The sequence below is a fragment of the Colias philodice genome, chromosome 20, assembly GCF_061535455.1.
Source record: "Colias philodice isolate Cphi_HAF_F1 chromosome 20, ilColPhil1 Martin Lab GWU primary, whole genome shotgun sequence".
NCBI classification, from domain to species: Eukaryota; Metazoa; Arthropoda; class Insecta; order Lepidoptera; family Pieridae; genus Colias; species Colias philodice.
The window spans coordinates 6,865,550-6,890,662 of record NC_143105.1 but is presented as its reverse complement, the minus strand read 5'-3'; the positions used below and the strand labels follow the sequence as shown (position 1 = coordinate 6,890,662).

Sequence of the window (25,113 nt, the reverse complement as noted above, 5' to 3'; positions counted from 1 at the left end):
TGGAGATGCCGGGGATCGAACCCGGGGCCTTTCACATGCAAAGCGAACGCTCTACCACTGAGCTACATCCCCGATGATAGAGATATTGAAATATTATTTTGAATTCTCTATAAGGTTTAATTACTATACACCCATAACACCCATAACAACCAACCCGCCCAACTTTGCCACCAGCACAGTGAGCCATCGTTTAAGATTATGTTTTCATAGACAAAATGCTCACATTAGAGAAGTGGTATATGCCGGCTGCGCGAAGCTAGAGAAGAAAACATGGATTTTCAGGAAAAATTTAGCAAAAAATTTTTGAAGTAATTTTGATGTTTAAGTATTTTTTACGTGATCAGTGTATGCAAAACTACAAGTCCCTTCGCGCTTAGTATACCATTAGTGGGATACCCTGTATAATACGACCTTAAATACGGTAAATCAGTAAATGTAACAGTCAAGAAAACATGTAGAGTCAAATATCTTAAGCATAAAAAAGCAAATTCAATCGAACTGCAACTTAACCAATTTGCATTATTATTACTTAATACTCGGTAAGTATACATCTGCTCCTTATTATTTATTCTGCTTTTTATTTCTTGTTATTCATTTAAAAAAAAAGGTCAACGAATGGCAGTTTGGTATTGAATAGGTAGGTACCATGTAGGTACATACTAGCTATGTTTTTACACAAATTAGTAGGTCAGTTGTAATCAGGTTACAAATGTTATATTAATTATTAGCTTGCCAATAAATTATATTATCTATGCCAATAAATTACTTATTTTAATCTAATTGTACAATACGTTGAACGTTCAACCTACGCTACGGTAATAAGTAGGTACGTAAAATGTTTTTATCAGGTACTATATAACGTCCATAAAGTTCATTTCACTGAAAGAATATCTATTTTTACTAACGTCCTTTGATTTTACGTTTTAGAATTATCAATTCCTGGTCAGGAATTCAGATTTATTTGCTTAAAAACAACAAAAAAATATTATAAATATCTAAAAAAATATAACAAAACTATATCACTTTTACAAATTATACCAATGTTATACCTACTTATAATAAATGCATGCAATATCACCAATTTGAAACCAATTTTTGAAATACATATTTTTATCTTGAACCATACAGACGCATCGTTATGACTATAAAGTCAGAAGCAACTCTTAAATCAGATATCGTATTCACTCTCATTTATAAGTTATCCTCCAAATATAGCCTTGAAGCGATTCTTAATCGATACCTCGCACCCAATACAAACAACGGAAGGTATTTTGTTATAAGGCGAGAAAAAGCGCGAATGTATGAAGCGGACGGACGGACGGACAAGAAATCATTATTGCGGCGGCATCCATACAAATAATTGGCCCGTAAACATGTCAAGTCGGTATCTTCTACCATGTATATTAGGATAGGGCTGGCGTATGAGAGAAATAAGCTTGGGATGTTTCGTAGACATAAAAATTGAAGATAACGATTGTGATTAGTACCTTAAGGTGATGAATTAATTTTTCTAACATTTACGGCCCTTTTCAAACCTTCGTAATTTTTATATTATTAAAGTTGTCGTGATGAAAATTCTTGACAAGAAAGTTCAATAGTAACACAATACGTCTACCGTTTTAGAAACATGATTCCATGATATTTTCTCGATAGAAAAAAAATACAAAGTTATCATTGTTATTTTTTTTTAATCTCTGGCATCTTCAAAATAACAAACGTAAAGTTACGACTTTTTGGATATTAACTATAAAATATACAACCTATACGTCTACCGTGTTAGAATTTTGAAATATGCGATGGTTTTGAAATAAACAAGAAATACTTGAAATTAGCGCGCGACCAGCCAATATAGCGAGAGCCGCCCTGTATCTTCCTACCCCGATCGCTGCACGAGTCATTCCCGCTACGGCCGTCACACGGGGAACTTGTGTCGCTCGCGCAATCGTAAAAAAGGGTGACAACACGATAAGACAAATGGGGACAATAAAGAAAATAAGAAGAAGAAACATAAAGGTTGGAGGAAAAAGAATGCTTACAATTGGAACAAATTAATGAAGTAAGTTGGTTTTATTTTAAATTTGATGATAATTGTATTATAGACGATGTTTGATATGTACCCCTGTTTTAAGTACATAACGAATGTGTAAGATTTTTTCATTTATAGCATAAATAATCTGTTCAGAAATCCGGAATCCAGAAGGAAAATAAACCCACTGATTGTTCACAATGTGAATCCACTCCTTCGTAAGTACCTTTATTCAGTCAAAAATGTATGTTATCAAAGCTCTACTGGTTTTATCGCATGATTCCATTTTTAGCAAAAAGCAACAAAGTGCAAAGAAATAAAAAATCATGGTTAACTTAGTGGAAGTATGGCGGACATAATATGGAACAGGAGCTCATTGGAGTAGTATTATATTTAAAAAAAATACGAAATAATTTCAAGAATTACATTTCTTAGAAGGTGGTAGATAAGTATGTTGTATAAAGAATTTGATGTTGATATTTATTTCATTTATACCTACTTACTACACCTGTGCGGGAAATTGCTTAGTAATAAAACAGGTTTATATTCATATTTACATAGTAATGTGAGTTTTCATTTCGAAAAATTTTGTGTAAGTATATTAAATTGAGTTCCTGGGTGATCTGGAAACACAATTGGGCCCGGAAGATGGCGCTGCAGTCACTCCTCCTAATGACATGAACCGATTTGGATGAATATGCACATTTCATTTTTGTGGGATGATTGGTTGATTCGCTTTCACATTAGCTAATATTATGTATTTTTGTTGTTAGAAAGTAAACTTAATTTAATGTTTATAATACATTATTATTGGTATAAATAAGCCAGTGTTCGTCTCACATTGCTGTACCTGCCTACCTACCCTACCAGGGCCTAACTTTGTTCTGGCTATTTTATTTTGATTATTTGTAATGAATAATTACAATTATAATAGAGTGCATAAAATAAATACATGCATCAATATATTTTGTGTTTTTTTTTAAACAATTTTTTTATTTAAAAAAATATCATTCCGACCGCGGCTTTGCCCGCGTGGAATTAGATTATATCGTGAATCCTGTCTTATCCCACAGAAGTGTTCAGTTCGGATAAAAAGTATCCTATGTGTAAATCCAGGCAATTAGCTATATTTTATCAAAATTGGTAATGTAGTCTTGACGTGATTAAGTAACAACTAACAAAAAAATATACAAATTAACATCCAAAGTTTCGCATCAGTTTTACTGTATTAGTGATATCTTCCACTCTTGACTTTGACTGAGAAGAATTAGGGTTTATAACTTCTTTCAGAAATATTACCTTTCATTTCTGGGCATGATGTAATATCTACGTCAGCATCAAATTCTATCTAAATCCATTCAGTAGTCCGCGTTATTGAGTACCATTTCATTTTTTCAGAGTAACAATATTTTTTGTTATTTTAAAGATTATTTATAACCTGTATTATTTTGTAATAAAGTAAACATTACGAAATAATAATAATTATTAATAATGTCTAAGTAGTTGTTAAAAAGAAGATTATTTGTTTATAAGCAAGAAAATAAAACCAATAAATCAACAATTAAATATATGTATAAGAATATTATAACTGTATGACGACTCCATACATGTTTGTCCCGAGTCGACCAGCGGCAGCGCGGCGAGTTTGCAAGAATGACTTCGCGCACACCCGCGTTCGCGATAGCGAGCTATTAGACTCCGCCCGCCAAGCAGTAGATTTTTTTTTGTGTATCGTCTTAATAAGAAAAAAATATTAAGAAATGAGTATGTTCAATTATAATTGTATAAGTGAAGAGAAAATTAAGTAATTTTTGTCAATTATCACATTATTGAAAACTAAATATTAGTATAAAAAAAGAAGGAGAAACTAAAAAATTGGAGATGCCGGGGATCGAACCCGGGGCCTTTCACATGCAAAGCGAACGCTCTACCACTGAGCTACATCCCCAATGATATCAGGTTATATAATATGAGACTAAATAAAACCTTTCCGCATTATCTAAGTAAGGTAAGTACATGGTAAGTACATTTATGTAACAAAAGGTTCCTAATGAACAAGTGTTTCACAGGTGTTTTGGAAAACGGTTACCTCATAGTAGCCTGAAGCCTCATAGTAGTAAACAAATACACATGTAGTTGCACACCGTACCCAATGTTATCATACATATTGTATCATCCAACATCAAAATTAAATTAAAAATGTAATTTAATTGGAGTGAGCTTTTTCATTTCATATACTTACCTATTTTAATAACATAAATTTGTCTTGATATTTTCCTTCTATTATGTAAATGAAATGTGTATTTGATTTAGAAATTTACCATCAACCTATTTCTACCTCAAAAAGTACTAAAATTAGCCGTGCGGCAGCCCTATCGTTCGCCGTATCCGTCAATGTCTTGTCAATAGAGAACGACGAGCGCGGCGACTTTTTCGTCGCGCGACACCGACGCGTCGACCCGCGGTCTGCGCCTGCGAACTTATATTTTACATATTCATATTTTATGATTTATGGTCAAGAAATTTTCTTAGCTTGAAATATTTTTAAAACCAAAAAATAGTAGGTACGTATGCTAAAAAAATCCGTTGATTAGTTGTAAGTTTCAATGTTTTGTTCGAAACATGTTTTTTTTTCTTAGGTCTTAAGGAGCTACGCAGTAAGTATCTACATGCAAAAACATCGTTAAATTATATCTAGTGTGTACCTAGTACCTACATTGTGCATAGTTGAAGTGAAACTTCTTTATTGGGGTTGGAGAAAAATTTAGTGTAACATTTTTTCGTTACGCGTGACATTTTTCCGTTACGCGCCATCTTTTTCTTATCCCTACCACGCGTGATTCGACGTATTTCTGTAAAGTCGTTTATAGTAAATTATTTTTCGAAAAATAAGGTCATAAAGAAGTTTCACTTCTTACGTGTGTACACTAGTACACGCACACATTTTTATTGAAGTGAAACTTCTTTATCGGGGTTGGACAAAAATTTAGTGTAACATTTTTGCGTTACGCCGTACGCGTGGCATTTTTGAGTTACGCCATACTCGTGACATTTTTGCGTTACGTCGTACTCGTGACATTTTTGCGTTACGCCGTACTCGTGACATTTTTGCGTTACGCCGTACTCGTGACATTTTTGCGTTACGCCTTACTCGTGACATTTTTGCGTTACGCCGTACTCGTGATATTTTTGCGTTACGCGCCAACTTTTTTGAAGTGAAACTTCTTTATCGGGGTTGGAAAAAATTCAGTGTAACATTTTATCGTTACGCGTGACATTTTTCCGTTACGCGCCATCTTTTTCTTATCCCTACCACGTGTGATTCGACGTATTACTGTAAAGTTGCATACAGTAAATTATTTTTTGAAAAATAACGTCATAAAGAAGTTTCACTTCTTACGTGTGTACACTAGTACACGCACACATTTTTTTTTGAAGTGAAACTTCTTTATCGTGGTTGGACAAAAATTTAGTGTAACATTTTTGCGTTACGCCGTACGCGTGACATTTTTGCGTTACGCCGTACGCGTGACATTTTTGCGTTACGCCATACTCGTGACATTTTTAAGGTCATAAAGAAGTTTCACTTCTTACGTGTGTACTCTAGTACACGCATACATTTTTTTTATATCGGCTAGGTAGATATGTAGTTTGTAGTTATCATGATGTAGAACGAATTAGTGAATTAAAAAATTACACTTAAAATAAAAAAGGCATGTGATGCTATAAATGAATTATAGAATTAAAGCTAAAAAATAAAATACTTCAAACTTTTACGAACATAAAATTACAATCACTAAACACAAAACCACGGAAACGATCTAAATGTTTCCACAAACATTATACCATAGTTTGTAGCTATAAAAATCCCGAACCATTCTATCCAATTTCATATAATTCTAAAAGCATACGTTTAGAGAAAAAGGGCAATAAACTTTTTGTCAATTCACTTTTCACTGATCGATCGGCGATCAATGCGGTCGTTAGTTCGGCATCCCGCCGTCAGCTGGCGTCATTGTCCCCGGTAATTATAATGTAATTAATGAACGGTTTAATTAAAAGCCATCAGATAATGTTGGGCTTATTGATGCACCAATTAATGCAATTAAGGGACCTTGGATGAGTCGATACATTGCAATACGTTCGGTTGACAAGTATTCATATGTTAGAAAGCTAGTTGATTATCTTAGATTGATAACAACAATGTGGCAATGGAGTCAGATTATTAAAAAAATACGTAAGTACCTATAACGTGCTACAGCTCTAATCTTGGAAAACTTCATTACGTAATTTCATATGATACAAACAGGTGGAAGATATTACTTATAGCACAGACTAATAATAATATACTACGTATACAACTTATAGTCTATAAATAAATAGCTTGAAATTCAATACCTACAGCATAATACCTATAGGTACAGATTTATATTATTATTCATGTTGCAGGTGCATAATTAACACACTCATAAAGATAAAACAAAAGTTGTTTGTTGAAAAGTGAACAAAAACGTACCAAGATTTTACTTTTTATTTTATTTATTCAGCAATTAAACCACTGACCACTATATTATAAAAATAACTATGGCCTTCAGGTTGAATAATATTTTACCGAAATTAAAAACTTTAAACCATTCTTCATTTTTTTTATGTTGTACAGTGTACTTCTGTTATTAGCTGCCAACATTAACCCTACATTCTGTAAAACTTTTAGGTAAATAATAAAGTGTTTCGTGTCAATTATATTATTAGCTTGCAAGAACTCTCGAATACTGGTGCTCTAAAACACCCTTAAAACATTTTTTTAATATTTAATTATAGATATAGAATCACAGATAAAACACAGTACAGGATAGAATGAAAGTTCCATAATAATATCTATACCATAAATAAATTATAAAAAAGCTCACGCTGAAAGTATTACTCACGCAGAGCGCGCAAAAATTGGTATCTTCTCTTTTTAATTATAAGTTACTAGCAATGCCCTGCGGTTTCACCCGCATAGATAGCGATATCGTTACAGTGAAAAGTCTACTATAGGTCGGACTATAGGTTTAATTTTTAATCACATGAATATCACCTTTACCCCGTCCCGCACTACGGCCTTTTTTTTTGTTTTAGTGGGGAAATCTTTCTTAGATACCCACGGCCTCCGGGGGAGGGGCCGTGGTTTATGTCGGATTCCTACCGACCAAAACCCCACTGTGTTCCGTCAAGACGCATATTGGTAGAATTCCTCCGTGACCCCCGCACTACGGCCTGCTCGAACAGTATACCTACTATTTTCTAAAGATTGACACTTTTAAAAATTCGTTATATCTTTTGAATGGAATATCCAATTCTTTTCATTTAAAAAGTATTTTGCTGGTATTGAAACAGTCTATAATAAAACATCATTTAATGGGATAAGGATTAATATATGTGTATGGATAACATGGTTTGATTACTGTCGGCACTTCTATTTACTTTGAAAACGTAAAAAAGTTGTTGTAGTAACATAACTACTGAAGATGGACATATGGTATCGCGGACTTTCTTGTAGATATTGATCCATTCTATAATACCGTAGAACATTTTTTTGTTCTATCTTCAATAGATTCCGCAGCGCACGCGATGACAGAAGTTTTATTGAGGATTTTTTACACCTTGGGTTACATTATTGCATTTTTGGTAAGGATCTCTAATTTTTTTGAAAATGCAATATAGCCTATGTTGCTCAGTAAAGATGCAGCTTTCTAATGGTGAAAGAATTTTTGAAATCGGTCCAGTAGTTTTTGCGTGAAAACCATACATACATACATACATACATACTTACAAACTTTTCCTCTTTATAATATTAGTATAGATGAACATACATGTTACAATTTGTTCTAGTTTTAAGGAAATAAATATATTGTTTTACATCTTGTGTTTCATTTGTAAAGTCACAATCTATTAATAACCCAACCTACTACAGACCAGCTACAGCTAAATATGAGAAATATTGCAATACAGTGCAAAAACAGCACGTCGAGGGCGCTTGTACAAAGCACCGTAACTCAAACAAGTAACGCGCTATCTACCAATCTCGAGATAAAGTCCGCATTCAATCACAACCAGACACTTTTTCATACATTATTCTTATTCATCGATTCGTTAAATAAAATGGAAAAAGCCTTTGCAAGTGGGGGGCTGACATAAAGCGTGGAGACAAAAACTCGCATACCATTGAGTTGCGATCTTCTGTACGAGCTACGGGCCATCTAAATCGTGATATTGTAAAAATGTAAACGACCTCTTGGTGTTTTTATTGAGTTTATTTATTACGAGACCGCCCTGTAGTATGGGCTTTGGAGTCAATCTCAGATTCGGTAATATGACTCAACATCAATAACACTATAAATGTATTGAGGGATTTTTAGGGACCTACGTCGGACATAATTATCTGTGTTGCAAATAACAACTAATTAGCGATTTCAATCAAGCAGCAACAAATACTATAAGTGAAGTTACAATTTTAAAAACAGCTTACATTAAACATTTACTCATTTACATTTTCCAACCCAATTAATAGATATATAGAGAAGTAGGACAGACAAAAATAATATTATGAACGTATCGTGTTGATATATGAAACATAATCCCATAAAAGCTTTAATAAACTACTCATTAAAACAATAATCAATACACAATCGGCAATAAAACGGAAAATCGACACCGGCTTTTGTCAAAGCGATCGGGACCGTCCGCAAAAAAATCACCATAATTATTTCACTCAAAGGGTAATTTCGAGTCATTGTTCTTGAGAAATACCAATTATATACAATTACTTGTATATGACATTGTGTCGTCGCATAGCCGGCGGAATTCTTTCGTATCGATACTGAATCGAAGCTTCGAATAGCTGGCGTGCACGCTCGCCATCTTCGTAAAAAGTAGAACAATATACCAAAACAATATTTTGAACGTTTGATAGCTATGGGAGATAGGTGTGAAGAATTTGGCGGAATTTCCGAACGGTACGCTCGTTTTTATGTTAATTGGAATATATTGAATACGATGTTCAAAGAATTTTGAAAAGGCTATTCTTAAAATTTGGTTAATGACAAATCTAATTATTAAACGTCAGAAGCAATTAAAAAATGTGTGCGTGTAGGTACTAGTGTACACACGTAAGAAGTGAAACTTCTTTACGACCTTATTTTTTAAAAAAAAATTATTAGGTAAGTATATGCAACTTTACAGAAATGCGCGTTGTAGGGATAAGAAAAAGATCGCGCTTAACGGAAAAATGTCACGCGTAACGAAAAAATGTTACACTAAATTTTTTTCCAACCCCGATAAAGAAGTTTCACTTCAAGAAGTTCGTTGGATTTAAAATAGCATTAACGAGCTTTTATGATTATTGTTGTTAACGATACAAATTGAAATCTTTTCTTATTTTCGGCTGCAGACATCTTTATGCCCTTGCAAATTGTTTGAATAATTTTTGAATATTAATTATAAGCCCTTTTGTAAGTTTTGCTCTACATGTAAGTTTTAGGACTTCGTACCTCATCATACGTTTTACATCACCATTATTATTGTATGTAGGTATATGTAGAGACTTTTATTAAATCCATACTTAATATTATAAATGCGAAAGTAACTCTGTCTGTCTGTCTGTTACTCAATCACGCCTAAACTACTGAACCAATTTGCATGAAATTTGGTATGGAGATATTTTGATACCCGAGAAAGGACATAGGCTACCTTTTATTGCGAAATATGTACCATGGGCGAAGCCGGGGCGGACCTCTAGTTAATTATATTTGTAACTAGCGGTCCGCCCCGGATACGCCCGTGGTACATATTTCGCAATAAAAGGTAGGCTATGTTCTTTCTCAGGGTCTAAAGATTATCTGTGCCAAATTTCATCAAAATCGGTCCAGTAGTTTATGCGTGAAAACCATACATACATACATACAAACCTTTCCTCTTTATAATATTATTAGTATAGATAATGTATTGAAACCGATTAAAAATAAAGGATTTCTTCTCTAGCATCAGAATAGGACCATACATACCGTTTATGCCACACATATCAATATTCTACCTATCAATAAAACACAAGATTCAAACCGATACGTCCAATTATACAACAAATAAAGATCATAAATCAAGATTGCAGTGAGATGTCGCGATGGCAATACGTTCGTCATCAACAATCGGCTTACTTATGATTTACTGCGACGCCAAATGCAAGTGGACCCTTCTGCTACATTAGTATAGGCCAAGAAACTAGCGTAAAATATTTGGCAGATGTTTCTGGAAAGTATTAGAAAAAGTAAGTAATTTATTCAGTATTTTTATGTTTAGTTTCTGTACAAACTGTTATACATGCACTATTTTATGAACTTAATCAGCGTTTGCTTAAATTTCTGTGATTAACTAGTTTATTAAACATATTTAAAAGTTTAATAAATATTTTTATTATATATTTAAGGTACACCGTTCAGCATTTAACTTTAGACAGACAAAAAAAATTTAAAGAGTGTAAGTGATGAATGCTTAGGAGATTAGGTATATAGGTCTTACTAGCTTACCGCCCGAGGCTTCGCCCGCTTTGTCTAAAACCTAATAAATTATATACTAAAACCTTCCTCTTGAATCACTCTATCTATTAAAAAACTGCATCAAAATCTGTTGCGTAGTTTTAAAGATTTAAGCATACAAAGGGACATAGGGACAAACAAAGCGACTTTGTTTTATACTATGTAGTGATATATATATGGTCATGCTAACAAAGCTTAATGAATACACAATAAATAATTAACAAATAGTGTTTTAACATTCCCAGTCTTTTAATTGTAAGTTCATTTAAGTAACCATTAATCGCCTGTTTAGGAACCTCATACACTGACCACGCACGTGTCGTTACGGCAATAGAATCACACTTAGGTACTTTTTTAATATCTCTCCACAAAAAGTAGCCGTCCCTTCGGCAGAAAACAATTTGTTTGTCCAAGACGCAATAACGGTCACTTATCATTAGTTAGATACTTGGACTAGAACATCTTGGATAAAAAGTGAAAATTCCATAAAAAAAATTGGTATTTTGGAACAAATTATTTATGTTTTAAAATAATAAAAAACAACATTTATCTGATCATATTATGGGAAAAACTGTTATGATGTGGAATAGATTTTGTTTGAATAAAATTACAGAAAATAAAAATGGCTTTCCCATTTACCTTTAAGTAGATAAGAACCATGATAGTTTAGACATTTGCACTACGACTCTAATGCAAGCTAGTATCACGTTTATTTTCTTAATACTACTTCAATGTGTAAAAAGAGAATGAGGGAAAAACCTAATTTGTATTTGAAATCATATAAAACAGACGTAGACCCAAACTTTCCTTAATGCAAGGTGGACTCATCACGTTTCACAGCCCTTGTGACCAAATCGGCCGGTATTCGGTATTTTAGTTTCTTTATAGTAAACAAAATTAAATACCTATATCAAAAACAGTGTGTGCCGAGCACACGTGTCAGAAATAAAACTTCTTTGGCGAGATTCAAAGATACCAAAATCGTCGCCTTACTCCATGACGTGACGGTATAGCCATGATGCCTAAAGATGTTTCACTTCAAAAATACTTTCTGAGATATTCTAGGCAGAGGAATGGATCGAATAAAATGAAGAACGTAGAAATTGCCGTCAGTGATTGAGTTATACATGAAATCGATATTATGAGGTAGGTAAGTGTATGTAACTTCTTTGCTCTTTCACACCAAAATATATGACAAAGTAATCCCTCACGTATTCACGTCAGTTCAAAATTATTCAAAACTAAAGTCATAAAATGTTTACGAGCCAGGTATACCTAGCGAGTATTAAACCGTGCAAGTTTCGCATTCATAAACGAATTTTCCAGTGTTGGCTGGAAATTTTATTTCCGAAATAATTTTCCGTATTTCCATCTTGTTTTTCGCTTTTTGTATCAGTGGATGCTGGTCACGTAGGAGGTACGTGCTACCGGCTGCGCTATACCTTAGCTATAGAAGTTTCAGTCGATACACCCTCGCTGCAGACACCATGTTTTATTCTGTTAAAGCTATATTTTATAGAGCAATAAAGTAGCGAATATCGCATTTATCGTGACGGTTTTAAAACGATTTATTTGTAAACAATAGGTGAAGGACGAATGTCAACGTGTCTTTATTGAAAAAAAAATTGAGCGATTTACAGTGTTTTGTTTTCAGGAACTTTAAAATTTGGGGTTGAAGTCCTCGAGCATCATTTCTTTAGTTTTTAAAAATGCCTTAATTATAGTTAACTATTATACAACAAGTGATATTATTTAAAGGCCATTTTCAGGAATATAAAATATTGAACATAATTCACAAAAAACACCTCACCTTGGTGAAGCTAGCTGAAAGCTCTATGTGAATGAGTCAAATGATTCTATTTCCTGTCGATGGAATCGAACCCACGATCCCTACAACCTGATCACTAACTTTTATATGTACTTCGTTATACATGTATAATTACGTTAAAACAATATTATAGCATTCATCAGCGTACGGTGCGCGCCCTCACGACGTGACGGGAATGAAACTGCGAAGCACCAGTTGTTATGACGCGCTGAAAGAATATCTACTATTACCTATATATTTTTATGGTAAAATTTGAGTAGTAGTTAAACTATTTTTAGGGTTAAGTCAGCATTTGATACGTTTATTGTTGTTTTAAATTTTGAGAAGAAAGCTCTTCTATTAAATGTAATAAAAAGTACAATGGTATAATAACATATTTTATATATTTATATCCTTGGAATTTAAAAAAAATGTTTTCATGACATTAAAAGGAAATATATATTACCGATCATTTAATAAAATTATAAAGAACATTGAAGAAGAAGCCTCTCTAGACACTAGCGACATCTTACGGCAAGTAGCAGAGTTGATATACAACATGAAAAATAAAATTTTGTCCTCACATTTCTTTCATTTGGTGGAAAATTATGAATGAAATTTACCAGATCTACTTAATTTTCAAATATCGTCCTAAAATATAGCATAACTGAGCCTCATTTTATAGGGTTTAATCCTCATTTAGCGCGTGAAAATATTTTTATGGGCAAGAGGAATGCCATCATAGTCGACTTCTACCCGACCCCTTGACAAGCTCATGATTTAATGCTCATACTGAATAATTAGAATCCGATCATAATGGGAATAGTGAGTTTATTAAAATGTCTGTATATTGTAAGCTGTAAGGCATCGTGATAAAAATAGGTCAAGATTTATGGAGGTTACTTTTAAAACATGTACTGACTGAATTTTGATAGAATTTTGAAATATATGTATAAAATTGTACGCTTTTTTAACTGTAGTTTAATGATACAACTGAGAATAAAAAAAAATATGCAAAAAAAATCTGGTTCATTTGTTAATCGGAGTGAATACTGTCGTGTTTTTAATAATTTATTCTCGCGAAGTCTATAATTTAAGCTGGGCATTTAAATGAAAAAAACATTACGAGGTACCTCATTTATACTTATTTTAGGATAAATGAGGTACCTCGTCGCTACAATCTTATCGGAAATAAATTTAGTATTGTCTTTGAATAGGTAGTCCAATTTAACACATTATAATACCACATGTTCATTAAGTCCCTTTGTTATTATGTCAAGTACTTGAAGGTAATTTTAATTACCATAAACAATATTATAGATTATGGATATTACATTTTGTTATCCATCGGGGATGTAGCTCAGTGGTAGAGCGTTCGCTTTGCATGTGAAAGGCCCCGGGTTCGATCCCCGGCATCTCCAAATAACTTTTTACTATTAAATGATTTCAATCTATTAATGAACTTGAAACCCATACACATAGTTACTAGGGTAGGATTTGTATATTTATTTGAAATAATAACTTCAAAAAATGGTGTAATTTTTTAATAAGTAATAAAACATACATAATAAAACATAAAACATACATAATAAAACATAAGTAATAACATACGCAGTATAAAGATTTCATGTTACCATGATGCGAGATGAAAATTTACATATTATATCCTGTGATCTAATCTCGGAAAACTGGTGGAAAACCCTGAGGGAGGCATTTGTCCAGTGGACATCCCACGGCTGACACGACGATCTAATCTCGGACATAACGATTAATTCTTTATCTTTTAAACCTATTCAATTGATTAATAAATAATCCGTAACTGAGCACATAATACTGTTATATCATACTATTAATATATTATATTATTATAGTCACCAAAAAATACAATATTTTCCAAATACTTATCAGTAAACCGGAGCCGTTCCAACCGTCATCTAAAACACATCCCTCTAAAGTATAAAAGCTGTAAACAAATGTAATCTGCGAACAGACAGTAAAACAATGGCGGAGTCATCTGAAGTTCATTTACAAGTATCGACGGGTCCATTAATGCGACGTACGGAATTAGCTATAAAAACTTTTTTACAGTACACGGGGGACGGTCTAGTGATGTACAGGTTTATCGATGAAATTTTCTTAGCGTTTCACATTGGGCAGTATCTGAATTTAGCGTATGAATAAAATAAAAATTATTCTTAAAGCTCTATCGTGTTTATTCATTCATGTTCCCTGCATATTTCTCAAGCTCCTTTATGCTATTTTTACTATTAAATTAATTTGGACATGTTAAAGTTACATCTTACATGTAAGTATAAAACTATTATAAAATAGCTAAGAATTACTTTCCTAAAATCTATCTGGAATGAAAGGATAATCGTAACATACAGAAAATCACAATTAATTACTGTGCCTACCTACTTATATTATTTTAAGTGTTATTGAGTACGACAGTCTACAGTAGTATTATAAGAAAAATAGCAGATCTATTATAATTATAACTATATAAATTAATACGTTTTGTTAGAAACTGCATCTATTTATTTTTATCGATAACATTGGGTACAACCCTGGTTGAAGCAATAATTCTTAGCCACACCTCATTTGCATTTCTTTATTGGATCGCGGGGAAATTGAGAAAAATTCGGGCATTTGCCTTTAATTACGATTGTACTGGTTCTCGGAAAATGTGTCTGTATAAGATACCTATAGATGAAGTCTGAAATTATAATTTTAAATATAATCTACGTTTTTATCTACTGGTACAGCGAATTTTTATCTATCTGTTAATTTCAATTTACATAATATAAAACTTACCTTCCTAACAAAATTATAGACATGTAGATTGTAGAAGATAAATCAACGGAAATTTATTTTGTGTGACTTATACATATATCCTAAATACTTTGTTGTCTTACCTGTATGTAAGTATTTAATTTTTGAATTTTGGTCGTTACTCGTTATGTTAAATATAAATTTACATCCAAAAACTGGATTGTGTCATGTGTGAGGACTATAGGTTATTAAGTTTCGACTCCAGTTGTAATATGTTTAAATCAGCAAAAAACTAGAGAGGAAACTTCCAATGTTATCTGGACATCGATTGGACTTTTGGTTGATTTAAAACAGTACAAGCCCAACATACATCCACAATAATTCGATAGTGTATCTTATTCCGTACTCGTTTCGAATAAAACATTCAACATAATGTTGCAGTACAGAGGTATGGCGCCGTTTCCGCGATGTATAGCAACTGTTCGCTGATGGATAGCCTAATCTGCCGATTGCCGCGAAATGGCCCATAAACTAACAATTTGTACCTACCGTAGACAGAGAAACCAATAGACAAATTGATATCTTATGTCGCATTCACACAAGAAAAAGAGCAACTTATGCCGGTGTTGTGTAAAGAAATGAGAGAGAACGATAAAATTTTTTGTTTCACCCAGCGTGCCACTTTTTTCAAGAATAGCAACCTACTTTGATAAACAAAGTTTGACAGCTAGCTATCGTCTTCCATAAAAATGTAGTTTTTACATGTTCTAAGTTACGTAATTCATGGTATGTTTGGTTTTGAATGATTTAGACTTACTGTTAATACCTTATAAAATAATACCATGGTGCGGTGTAGCGTTAAAGGGTGTTAAAGTGATAGTGGAACGAAAATGCCTGGATTGTCTTTTCACTCGTAAGTATACAACTCTTTATCAGTTTATAGGCCTTCATGATATTTCAGCGTGTTAATATATTGTGTATCACGTACTGTTGACTTGAATACATTGTTTTAAAACCACAAAAATAACAATTATAAATTTTAACCTAAAAAATTTTGTGTTGCCAACTTTTCTACACATTGTTACCCACTATTATGGGAAATAATAATATATATTCTGCAGTGTGTATTTAATTAAATATCTGAAATATTCAATGGCTTGTTCCAGTTTTCCTGAACCGGATAATTTACGACAAATTTGGATTGTAGCTACAGGATGAACAGCTTGGAAACCAAAACTGAAGGTTAGAAAGTATTACGGCAATCACCACCACCGCGACGTTGCCCCGCCGAAGACAATGGACACTCTTGGTTCCAACATTGAACCGGAGGGACGTAGTTAATTAAGTTAGAGATAATTTAAATGTAATTTTTTTATTACAATAAATTATTATTAAGTAAATTTCGTTTTTTTTGCGCCTTCGCGGGTCGGTCAATATAATTAACGTGTGTATCTGTTAATACTTACGAAAATAAACATTCTTTTATTTTTTTTATTTTATTTTATAAAAAATAATGAACAATCGAGTTTTCATCTACATTATCATTACATATACACATTTTCATATGGGATTATGATAATGATATATATACATATTATATAATATATGTATAGGTATGTGTATATACATAATAATATGTATTACCCATCTAAAAGTAATATGTTTATTATATACTAGCTGCGCTCCGCGGTTTCACCCGCGTGGCTCCACTCCTGTTGGTCTAAGTGTGGTACAGTATAGCCTACTATAGCCTTCCTCGATCAATGGGCTATCTAACACAGAATTTTTCAAATCGGAATCAAAGTAGTTCCTGCGAATATCCCTTCCCTCCTCACCTTCACCCCGTCCCGCACTCCCTCCTCATTGTATTAAACAGTATACCTACTATTTTCTGTAAATTGACACTTAAAAATTCGTTATATCTTTTGAATGGAATATCGCGGACTTTCTTGTAGATTGTTCATTCTATAATACCGTAGAACATTTATTTGTTCTATTTTCAATAGATTCCGCAGCGCACGCGATGACAGAATTTTTATTAAGGATACATTATTGCATTTTTGGTAAGGATCTCTATTTTTTTTGAAAATGCTATATATAGCCTATGTTGCTCAGTGAAGATGCAGCTTTCTAATGGTGAAAGAATTTTTGAAATAGGTCCAGTAGTTTATGCGTGAAAACCATACATACATACATAATTACAAACATTTCCTCTTTATAATATTAGTACATTTAATTATTTACTATTTATTTACTAATTTATCGTTGTATAAACATGTAAGTATGTAATGTGGATATCTCATTATTATCCACTTATGTTATGTGAATAATGATATTGACAGATTTGTATCTTACAAATTGCGGGGTAAATTTTCCCTCACACGGTAACCCTAAATATTGTGACGTATTCTTTTTTTATCTCTTTCTGCGACACGCATTGCCGGTGTCTATTGGATTCTCTGTCTACGGTACCTACACTTACGTGCTTACCTGAACCACAGATTATGTAATGCTACAGATAAAATAACGTTTTTCGTGGGAAATGATTTGCAACGCAGCATGGATAAAGTAACGTTATAAATGACGAGGGATTTAGCTTTAAAAGCTGTAATAGCACTCATTATATTATGTTTAACTTGTGTAGAGCAATGGCAAATGAACGTTTTCATAATTGCTTTAATAACTGGCTCTGACTTTAATAACTCATTATTAATAATAAAAATAAAACTAAAAACCCTTACCCTAATAATAATTGAACTTAATATGTATTACATATTACAACGTTTTAATGTTTCGTTTCTATCATAAAAAAGGATTGGAGATGCCGGGGATCGAACCCGGGGCCTTTCACATGCAAAGCGAACGCTCTACCACTGAGCTACATCCCCATACATTTCGAAGTTAAAACAGTTACCTACCTACTCATTTTACTTAAATATATTTCAAACTCAAACTCAAACAAACTCAAACATTTATTCATTCAATTAGACTTCTTATAGAAGCACTTTTGAAACGTCATTACATATTTTAAAATTTACCACCGATTCGGAAAGCAGTATCTACGGAGAAGAACCGGCAAGAAACTCCATAGTTGCTCTTTTAAATCATGTCAGTTTTACAATTTTACAAAATACATATGTAACATCATAATAATATATTATAATAACATGCCAAAGAACTGTCCTGTGGTTTTTTCGCGACAACCCTCCATGGGTTTTTATCGTCCATATATTCCTGAATAGTGAATACTGTAGTACGCTCTCTGAACTAGTACATTTTTTATATAAGTTTTAAATTTAGAACTACTGAACTCTTTAATATTATGAGGAATTCTATTGTAAAAGCGTATACCTTGACCCATAAATGAATTTTTAACTTTAGCTAATCGGAAAAATGGCATTTCAATTCTATTTCTGTTCCTTGTGCCATAACAGTGTCTATCTCCTACTCTTGTGTGTAAGTCGGCATTTTTGTGTACATGCAAAATATTATTAAATATATACTGTGATGGTACAGTAAGGATACCAGTGTTCTTAAAGAGATCTCTTAGTGAGTCCCGAGCACGTAAATTATATTTATTTTGACTTGCTTTTCTAAAGATATTCTCTATCTAATATTTAGTTTTAAAATCGTAGATACGTGACATATTTGCCACATTTCGATATTATAATCAAAGCAATACAAAACCCGAGAGCATTGCATTTTTCAAACCGTCAAAATTTATTGCCGCTCAATTGAATTTCACACTTGATTTGGGCGGACTCGAATCCTTCCGGTTTTCAAATTCGAAACACATCTGTCAAACGATAGCGGGAAAACGGAACGGTGTTGCCCGCTTCTGTGAAGGGTCGCTATGTGTCAAACGGGAAATAGTTATTTATGGGCGCCATTCACAAATTGCATTCGTGGTCGAATTGATATATTGGAATGTTTTATATGTAAATGTGATCTCGAATGAATGTCCTGCCCCAGAAACGGATACCGAATGATTTAGATACGACTTACTGCTGCTTACTGATAAACCATGTTATAAGTTGATATAAATGTTTATGTTATTTATTATTTCCTTAATAAAATGAGTTAATTTCATAACATTATGTAATTAATAATAACCATGAGCCAGTAGGTAGGTATTAGGTACATTTTCAAGGGTATCGTAAAAAGAAAAAGTAAAATCAATAATAAACACAAGTACAATATTGACTGTACAAACAGTTTGTAATTAAAACATCTATTGAGTGTTCTTAATTTTTTAAATAAATAAACATAATGCGGCAACATTGTTTATATATAAATTTCAAATACATAAGGAATGTGTTACTTTTGTAATATAATTTTATTGCCAACTCAAATTTACCCTGAATAAATTAATTTAAAATACTTATATCTTACATATAGTTTTTACATGTAAATAAAAATATTCAGAACAAGCTTTTCAATAAAAGATTATCGAACATTCGTGTAGCAACGAAAACTGTAGCCGTCTTGTCAACATTATAATAAATTGGCGTACACAATAGATTCCCAAGTTATAAACAATACGAAATATAGAATGGTCACGTTTGTTCGATAAATCAAATAAGTTCAGTAAATCATGGCGTAAAGCGCTAGTTTAGCCAGGGAGGTCGGCTGCCGGGTCCACACGACTCTATGATAAACAAATGAAACAATATATTCTAGTATTGTATATAGAACGAAAGACATATTTAGATAATTTTTCGTAACCGCGAATGTAAGGACAATGATTATTTTCGTTATTATTCACTTCTGTATTTTAAATTATGTATTATTTTTTAAGCTTTAAAAGAGCTGTAATGAAATACTAATTTCCTATTCTTGTAGGTACTTACAAAACGTTTGCTTCGCCCATCGAGTCTTCGCCCAATGAACAACTAAAATCAATTGCCAATTTGAATAAATTCTGATTTCTGCCAAAGGTTACTATTGTCATACTACCTATCTACCTACCTACCTAAAGGAACTTTTAAAATCAGTCGAGCAGTTTGTAAGTTAATCGTTACAGAACAGGCAAGCTTTTATAGCTATAAAAACAGTAGGTACCTATGTGGATTGCTGAAAAAATTTATTGTTACTGCTATCAACACATTATAATTAATAATAAAAAATGTGTGCGTGTACTAGTGTACACACGTAAGAAGTGAAACTTCTTTATGACCTTATTTTTCAAAAAATAATTTACTATATGCAACTTTACAGAAATACGTCGAATCCCGCGTGGTAAGTAGGGATAAGAAAAAAATGTTGTGTGGTTTTATGAAACCACGGTTAAAGTGTTAAGTGAAACTGTTCGAACGGTTCCGAACACTGCTTTGTGTAGCGCATGTCGGCTGCCGAGTAGGTATACCTACTCGGCAGCCGCGATACACGCGACATGCGCTACACAGACCAAAAAGTTTGAGACGATGTAATAAAAGTTTCACTTTAAAAGATGGCGCGTAACGGAAAAATGTCACGCGTAACGAAAAAATGTTAAATGTTTTTTTTTTACAATTTTACAATAATAACAAGTCCCTAACTACCTAAGAGTTACAACACAGGTGTGGTTTAGTACTTTCCACGTTACCTTATTTGTAATACATATATGTATTATGCAATTAATTTTTATAATTAACGTTACCATTACGTCAAATAATAATTATCGATATTGAATTCTACCATTTGTGAAAGTAATCGCAATATTAAGTATATCAACTATAATTATTTTCTTGTAAGTAAGGAGTAAACTGCAAGCTCTACAAAAGAGCCGCTTTTAATAATTCCAATTAAGTCTATCAAAGATTACAGATCTATCAATTAAAAACAAGAAAAGAGAAATATAATAATTATGGAACTTTAAATGATTAGGAAATAGGAGCTATGTTAAATGTTGTAATTCAAATGAATCTTTTTCGTTTCAAATAAAATTCTTACGTTTATAATCTAAACTAAATGTATATATTTACATAATATCTATTACATGTGCCTGCCTTTATTAATAATATATATTTGGTATAATATGAGGTAGGTACTCGAAATTCATAAAATATTGAAATATTCTACAGACTACAACGCTTTGTTCTTTGCATTTAAATAACGCGCCAATTACAGAGTAATGCCAGCTCCAAGGTTGCCTGAGTAAAATAAACAATATTGCATGTAAAAATAATAACTTTTAAAGAATAGAATTTTATATATGTATATGAATTAATATTATAAATCGTTATATCCGCAGTGTGTATTGAAAAACATATTCTTTAGTATTTTAGTAACTATATCTGTAAAGTGAAAGAAGTTTTTAAGGCGCGTTCAGGAATCAAATGAGGAGTGCCAAATAAATGTGAAATAAATGTAATCCAATAAAATTATTTAGTAGGTACCTTAATATTTTATTTCAAATGCTGGTACGTGTAATATTAACATAAGCACTTATTGCTAATTGTTGTTTATTGTGATAATAAATATAGGTCAGTGGTTCTCATTATTCACTTGTCAGTTGTCACTTGTCACTGACACTCGATACTTCGATGACGCGGGACGCCAGCTGGGCTGACCAAGCTGACGTTTGTTATTTGTTAAAATGTTTTGGTGACGAGTAAGGTGACGAGTGCGAGGACAAAATATTTACTTAATCTTCAAAAAATTCCTATTGGCCATTTCAACTACGTGATCATATGATATACTGTTTACAGTATACATTCTCGCAGAGGCCCAGAGGCCTTCATTCGCTTTTGTAGGTTAAGAGTGTTAGACAGTGTTTTGTTTTGCCTCTAGCTATACCTACATATAAATTACCTACCTACCTTTATTAAAACAGTTGTTAAAATACCTTTCGTAATTATTAAATATGGATTTCACCGATAAAGTAGTGCTTATAACTGGCGCTAGCTCGGGTCTCGGGGCCGCAACAGCTATCCACTTGTCGAAATATTCAGCGAAATTAGTGCTAGTGGGCCGCAAAGAAAATAATTTGAAGAAAATCGCGTTATATTGCGAAAAGGCTAAAGGAATAAAACCACTCGCGATTACCGCTGATGTTACTGTGGATGAAGATTTGGAAATAATTGTTAATGAAACTATAGAAAATTTCGGAAAACTAGATGTGTTGGTTAACAACGCCGGCGTAACAGCAATGGGTGGGATTAAAAAGTCGGATATGGCCAGTTATGACAAAATAATGTCCGTAAATACGAGGGCCGTTTTTCATCTAACGATGCTAGCTACTCCCCATCTGGTGCAGAGTAAGGGATGCATTGTTAACGTGTCCAGCATCACAAGCACGAGACCTAATACTATCTCCTTAGCGTACAATATGTCAAAAGCAGCTTTGGATCAATTTACTAAATGCGTCGCTTTAGAGTTGGCGCCGGACGGAGTGCGAGTCAATGCCGTCAATCCTGGTTTCGTAAAAACCAACATAATAAAAGATATCGGCTTAACAGACGACCAAATAGATATGTATGCAAAAAATGTAGCATCAGGAACACCGCTCAAGAAGTTAGTGGAAGCGAGTGAGGTTGCCTCTTTAATAGCTTATCTTGCTAGCGATGCTGCAAAAAGCATCACAGGTTGTTGTTATCCCATAGATGGTGGTAAATTATTGGTTTAAGATGTTTCATTTGTTATGAAATTATATTTTCTCAGCCAGTATTCTGTATCACTAATATACTAACGCGACAATACGCGACTCACAAAATTATGTAAATGTCATAGATATTATATTTTCTAGTCATAGATATTTACAAAAAATATTATTTTCATTAACTTTACATACCTATTTAAAATGCATTTTATTTTTATACTTAACTACTAGGTAGGTATTAATTAGATTCGAAATAATGATTGAACTTGTTGCAATTCTATTAAATTACTTATATGAGAAAAATATTACCGAGTATTTTATTTTCCTATATTAACTACTTATAACCGTTCTCATTTTTCCGTTTTATTTACCTACCTAGTCCGATAGATTAAGTTTCAGTTATCTCATAAAAAAATACAAAAACAAATTTAAACTTACTCGTTTTACAACATCGCAACTACGTACCTATCGTTACATTACCAAAAAAAATTGTCATTGTTATGAATTATGATCAAGGATCGATACGAAGCAATTTTTTACGATCGATCATGCACAAGTTTAAATAAGTGATATTTAAAACTTCCTGAATGTAACGTACGTAGGTACGTACGTGTACGTGTACACACGTACAGACGTACACATGCATTTACTATGGAACTGTTACACAATAAATTACGTTGAGTCCACTTTGATAACATCTTCTAAGTGGTCCAGACTTATGAGAACCCAACAAAAACGTTCGATCTAATTAATTAATACAAGTTCCTAATATGTCTATCTTAAGATACACATCAGCAATATAAAAGACTACTAAGAATGCTTTTATCCCAACAAAAAGTGATATTGATATCTATTACATATTTATTCAATAATTATGTACTGCACTAATGCACTTAGTATGAATTTATTGCATTTTTATTATCAACAACATAATATACTTATCTAAGTTATATTGAACAGTAGTGCCTAGTTGAGATTTCAAACCTCTTTTTTTAAACGTTATTTTGCTCATAGTTTTTATTGTTTACCTATGTGAATATGAAAGATCTCACATAACCATATGCGAATTTCTGTAATCTATACGTACCTATGCCATCGAATTCATGGAAAAAGATGTGAATCCGTGTGGTTAGTTAGCCGTTAGAGACTTAGAGTATATTATGTTCTAGGTACGTCACATTATTTGGCAAATAGGAAATATTTAAAATTACAAAAAAAGCAGGTATGTATCTAATTCGTTTCATACAAACATGGATAAAAATCATCGACCACACAACAAGATTTTTAATTTTTATTTTGGATACCTACACGGAATATTTAGATTGTCTTTGCTTTGAACCATTAAGAATTCTTCCATTGTACCAATTATTCTATTTTAGAACTTCGATAAAGAATACAGGCAAGTGTTATTGTACGTCGTCGTAGTTTTATGCTATGAGCAGAGGCGGCTCGTGACAAAATTTTATGGGTGTTCACTTGAAATAAAACACTGAAAATACATGGTGTATAGCAGTACATTTATCAAAAAAATTACTTATAAAGGAAATACATACGTCTTTCTTTTTGGTGTGCAAAAATATCTATAACTTAAAGCGACCGAACCGGCAACGTTTGCGGGAGCGGCGCTCCGAATTTTGCTATTTTTACATAGAAAATCTTCTGTTTCACGCGCGCAGGCACTGGCAAACCCTCTCTTTCACTCATATTGGATTTCGTATTAGGAAATGTACTAAATATTTTTTCATTGGAGCGCAATCGTGAGCGCTCCGCTTCGCGCGTTACTGTTTAATACAGTATTATTCAGGTGTATGGAATGATGGAATGATGGATATATTCATTGGTATTGACAGTAGTTTTTTACGATTACGATTGATTTTAAATAGTAATAATTAATATTAATAATGAAATTAAGGAGTATGATTTTATTATAATTATTTATGGGAGTTCACTGCACCAGCGCTCCTTAGGGCGAGCCGCCTCTGGCTATGAGCATAAACAACAGATAGTACTTTATGCAAAATTTTCCATCGGGGATGTAGCTCAGTGGTAGAGCGTTCGCTTTGCATGTGAAAGGCCCCGGGTTCGATCCCCGGCATCTCCAATTTTTTTTTATTATGCTAAAAATAAACAACTTGATTTTTTGGCATTTCCTCTTTAATTAAATCTCTTAAAATCAGATCAAAATAAGACATACACTAAAGTACAATTTTATAACCTTAATATTAAATTTGTTCAGCTTGAGTAAAAATATCATTTAAGATTTAGAATACCTATACGAGAAATATAATAAAACAAATGCCACCAACTTCAGGAATGTTACAATTACAAATGAAGTCGGCAAATTTTAAAATAACAT

The 25,113-nt window shown here is 32.7% G+C and overlaps 2 long non-coding RNA genes and 5 other non-coding genes across 7 annotated transcripts in view; 4 read left to right on the top strand and 3 right to left on the bottom strand.

Moving 5' to 3' along the window:
* Positions 1-72, bottom strand: TRNAA-UGC (transfer RNA alanine (anticodon UGC)). Its single transcript has one exon. It is a non-coding gene; the product is annotated as a tRNA-Ala (tRNA).
* A 1,417-nt stretch (positions 73-1,489) lies between these two features.
* Positions 1,490-2,464, top strand: LOC149479540 (uncharacterized). The gene is made up of 3 exons (XR_016317239.1): positions 1,490-2,056; positions 2,183-2,244; positions 2,319-2,464. It is a non-coding gene; the product is annotated as an uncharacterized LOC149479540 (long non-coding RNA).
* Positions 2,465-3,902: 1,438 nt separating this feature from the next.
* Positions 3,903-3,974, bottom strand: TRNAA-UGC (transfer RNA alanine (anticodon UGC)). Its single transcript has one exon. It is a non-coding gene; the product is annotated as a tRNA-Ala (tRNA).
* Positions 3,975-13,755: 9,781 nt separating this feature from the next.
* Positions 13,756-13,827, top strand: TRNAA-UGC (transfer RNA alanine (anticodon UGC)). The gene has a single exon. It is a non-coding gene; the product is annotated as a tRNA-Ala (tRNA).
* A 4,167-nt stretch (positions 13,828-17,994) lies between these two features.
* TRNAA-UGC (transfer RNA alanine (anticodon UGC)) lies at positions 17,995-18,066 on the bottom strand. The gene has a single exon. It is a non-coding gene; the product is annotated as a tRNA-Ala (tRNA).
* A 6,377-nt stretch (positions 18,067-24,443) lies between these two features.
* Positions 24,444-25,113, top strand: part of LOC149479529 (uncharacterized) — a 187,088-nt gene continuing 186,418 nt past the window's right edge. The window contains exon 1 of the long non-coding RNA XR_016317238.1: positions 24,444-24,639. This is a non-coding gene — a long non-coding RNA (uncharacterized LOC149479529). The remainder of the gene's footprint in view (positions 24,640-25,113) is intronic.
* TRNAA-UGC (transfer RNA alanine (anticodon UGC)) lies at positions 24,787-24,858 on the top strand. Its single transcript has one exon. It is a non-coding gene; the product is annotated as a tRNA-Ala (tRNA).